Below are 4,487 nucleotides of genomic sequence, written 5' to 3' on the forward strand. Positions count from 1 at the left end.
TCCAGTAAACACTTAAAGCCAAAGTGATGGTAGTTAAATTATCGCACTTTGGAGAATTCGGGGCTGAAACCTCTTTTTAGAGCTCTTCTTTTGGGAGTATTTGAAGTGCGCCGCATAAATTTGTAAACCTTTGCATTGTGTTCAAAACTGTTTATGCTAATTTATTTAAACTTTCTAATAGTAAAATTAAATTTACATTTTCACTATAAGAATTTTAAGGATATGTTATAATAATCTTTTGAAGAAGCGTTAGATAAATTACGTTCATAGATCGGATATTGTAAAATAAAAGTTTACATAGTCATGTGTCCTCTTAAGTTTATTTTAAATGAAAGAGTTAATCGATTTGTTAATTATATTTATACAAAATTAAGTAAATTAAATGCCTACGGAATTAATTTGTTTTCACCTCTGCAAACTATTATCGAAATCCATTTTAGCAGTGATCAGTGAAGCTTAACAACTACCTCTCAGGAAATAATTATTTAATAAGCTGACAGCTGATTAAAACGCCACGACGTGTAAGGGCGGGGAAAATTCCAGGGGATACCAGGACATTGCATTGCTGAACAGGGGGTGGACGGGGGAATATCCTGTGAGCTTCAATCTCTGAGGTCTAAACTGCTCTTACGGACACACTCACTGCTACAATCCATATCCATTGTGTGTGTGGCTGGTTACTGCGTTGCAAAATGCCATGTAAATGACGCTAATTGTATTACAATTTGCTTGAATGCCTGAGCGTTGGCAATGGGAATGGCAATGGCAAATTAGAAACCGCTTAGTTTGGGTATATTCCATGGCCGAGTGGGCCGGTGGGAGGGACTCCTTTGAGCTCCGGTGCCATGTCAATTGTTGTTCACCCACTCCTCCCCTCCTGCTTTATCCCATGCAATTCTAATCATGCAATCACGAAATGCAGCAGACTTCGAGGATGGCGATGTCGAGGGAGTATTTTGAATGGGGGCTTAGTGAAGCCAAGCTTCCATCGCATCCCACAAGAATCCGAAATATCCTTGGAATTTACTCCAGAGAGGGCGGGATGCGAAAGTGAAATAACTCAATTGAAAAGTTGAAGATGGGACTTAGAGCAAATTAACGTATTAGGTATCAGGAGTACATGTTTAAGGCTTAATAGCTTTTCCCACTTTTAAAGATACCACAATTAGAGAACTGTATTATTTGAATTTGAATTAAGAGTGGGTATGAACTGGCTATGAAGTCACTTACAATCATTTTAATATTTTTAAAGATAATATGGATTAAGAAATACAGAAACTGCAATTTATTAAGTCTTATTTTACATCCTCAAGGTGGAAAACATTTTGTTTATAGACTCGGCATGGTAATATTTTTGTTCAATGTTTTATGACTTGTAAAAGTTCTATCGGCTTGTAAAATCGGTTTAAATTTTATACATTTCCTATAAATATATTTTAAGGTATATTTAATTTATTTGTCCCCGAAAATAAAGCTTAAAGCTAGCATCAAGCCTACAAACTCGCAAAGTCAGACCAAACGTGAGACGTGACAAATTCACAGCAATTGTCCTCTATCTCTCCTATCTGTGCAGCCCTCCAAAAACGTAGTCCCAACCCCGAAAGTGATCCAATGAACCCGAGAAGAACACTGTCATAGTTTATCACATTCTGTGCAGTGGGTAGAATTTTGTATTCCTCCGCTCGGCTACTTGCGCTTTTTGTTCCTCCAACAAAAAGTGTGCCAGGGAATATGTCCGATATCCCCACCCCCGTCCCCATTCCCAACTCCTACAGCGATTGTGATATACGTTTTGCCATCTCAACTGTCATATTTTGTGACAATGTGCGTTGGGCAGGAAGTCGGGGGAATGTGGAAGTGGATGGCAAAGAGGCAGCGGCACTCGGAAAGTGCCAGCTCACTTGGATCGTCTGGATTAGCCGGATGTTGTGGTGGCACAAAAGCAAGAAAAAATAAAGGCCAAGCAATAAATGGAAAAAAAGTCAAAATGAAATTCAAGTGTTGCAGTTGCCTCGAGCAACAGCACTGCAATTCTCCAAGAAAATATTTATCAAACTAGAAATTGATTAAAAAGTGTTTGCAGCAAAAAGACCTCGACCAAAAATGGCCTGGCTTGCGAACAAAAAATACGAAACTGAAGTTTCCAGTTGAGCAAGAGGTATTTTTGCTCAGGAGATTAAACAAGGCTGATAGAATCTAAGACTTTTGTTAAAATAACGTAGGTTAAATTAAATATTTATCAAGCAGTAAATTCGTTGAAAGTTGTCCTAACCCCTAATTTGGTTCATACATACTGATTAACGTCAAGAAACACTCAATTCGAAAATTATCATTTAGATTTATATATAATTTTTAGCTCCATTTTAAGTACACAATTTATTTAGACTAAAATTCTCTCCAAGATCGAATTAAAACAATCAACCATCGGATAATCAGATAACTCATTTATCATTATGGGAGAGCTTATCGGTGTGTTGACGTTGGTTTACATTTTGCCTGCAAGCTGGCAAAATAATTATCACGATTTGCTGGAGGGCCTAGAGCTTCATGGCCAAATTAATTATTTATAATATTGCGGAGTTGCACAAACGAGCAAAGTTTTTGACCAAAGGGCATATTATAGTCATGTGTGTGCTCGCACATTTATCATTAGATGGCTAAATTAAATTGAAATTTGTCCTATCCGATGTAATAATATGGCTTAAATTATAGAAAACCTCTTTTAACTTGCAAGTGGGTGATTTGGGCACATTGTGTCCTGTAATAAATTTCAATGCATTAATTAGGAGCACATAAGTGTGTTAATATTTGCCGAACATGAACACTTGACACTTCAACATCGATGTTAACCAAGCCAAGTTCGAGATTCAAGTGGAACCATTCAAGTGTGGCTTATGTTTAATGTCCAACAACATTGGCGCTAGAACAACAAACATGTAGGTTGTTAAGTGAATAATTTGGCAAACATTTAAAGTAGCAAAATTGCATGGTAGTAAACACTGCCTGTTGGTATATTTATATTTATATTTTTAATGAACGCATATTGTTGTTCACTAGAAGATAGATTATAAACCATGACTAGATATACACGATTTAAATTGTTAAGCCATTCAGTAATGTGTCACATACATGGGCCAACAAATCGTATGGCAATCAATTGCCAAAAAATAATGTTATTGAATATTGAAATTTTATTTTGAATTTATGGGGCCATTGGGCGTGGACATTCTATTGTTCCGAAGTCGAAACACGCCCATTTGGATGTATAAAATTGCACATGAGTACGCATAAATAAATACGCTGACTGTTTTAAATTTTAGCACAACATTATGCCATTCGACCGACGACTCGCATGTTTTTATCACTCGATTTAGGATTATTTCGATGACTTTTATTGCGGTTGTAAATTCAGAAAGAAGCAGTGAACACAACCACAACTGCAAGTGAATTCTGTTGGCTGCATTAATGGTGAATTATAGCCCCAAATGCCGAAGAACTTTTTGAATTCATTACATTTTAATTAGTTTACTTTCATGATGCCACTCCAGCCCTATCCATTGTTCTCGCATTTTTTTTGCTTTCTTCTCGATTTTAATTCAGCCCGTATACCTGTGGGAAAAGGAGTAGAATGAGCTATGGATTCAATTGTTGACTGGGTTGACTTTCATCTGAGCCCTCACCCGCCGAGGTTCGCCACTAAAGTTCGTCCTGGGAACGGGGCGTTGTTCGGGTCGCTTGATTTGTTTTGGGCTCTTCGACCCTCCCATTTGCATAGGCAAGCATTTCCCGTCTGGGGACTTTGCACTTAGTTTGCATATTCGGAAATGGCCCTACCCTCGATGAAGTCTGCGATTTCTCGTATCTATTTTATGGAAATTCGAATATTGTCTTCCCGGTTCAGACCAGACAAATACTGATTTTCAAAATATCTCCTAGGGCGGAAGAATATTAAAATGTTAGCCATGTTTTATTCATGGAAGATCCAAGGCAGAAGGTGTTGCTTATGTTCTAACAGGTTCATATGAGATGCTCTATTACCTGAATATTACAATTTCAATATGACACCAAATTACTATTTGCTTACATAGCAGAGAAAACGAAAAAGTTCGGTATTTTACTCAAGGCCAATTTCGTTAAAATTTTTTTTTAAGCAAAGTCAGCTTTTGGTATAAGTAATACACTTGTTAAGTCGGTACAAGGAAAAGAGAATGACCTAATTTACATGCGTAGGAGTTATGAAACCCAAATTGCATAGACTATGGCCCTTACGTTTAGTTTTCGAACTTTTAATCTAAAGTTATCTTTAAAGCCGTAAAGTTTTGGTCCCTACAGAAGGCACATACGTTTATTTCCAGCTAATCCACCTCTAATTCCATTGCAAAGGCCTAACCAATTAAGATGAGTTCCATTTCGGCTTTCGCAAAAGGAAAAATGATATCCGACTTAACCCGAAAAGTCCATTAAAACACATGAAAATACATTTTCAG

General features: G+C 37.1%; 1 long non-coding RNA gene across 1 annotated transcript; it reads right to left on the reverse strand.

Annotated features, from left to right (window-relative positions):
* Positions 1-3,377: 3,377 nt before the first annotated feature.
* On the reverse strand, positions 3,378-4,097 carry LOC121467116. Its single transcript, XR_005977242.1, has 3 exons — positions 4,039-4,097; positions 3,681-3,932; positions 3,378-3,609 (listed from the first exon to the last, which is right to left on the reverse strand). It is a non-coding gene; the product is annotated as an uncharacterized LOC121467116 (long non-coding RNA).
* Between the last annotated feature and the right edge of the window lie 390 nt (positions 4,098-4,487).

The sequence above is a fragment of the Drosophila elegans genome, unplaced genomic scaffold (assembly GCF_018152505.1).
Source record: "Drosophila elegans isolate 14027-0461.03 unplaced genomic scaffold, ASM1815250v1 contig_208, whole genome shotgun sequence".
NCBI lineage: Eukaryota > Metazoa > Arthropoda > Insecta > Diptera > Drosophilidae > Drosophila > Drosophila elegans.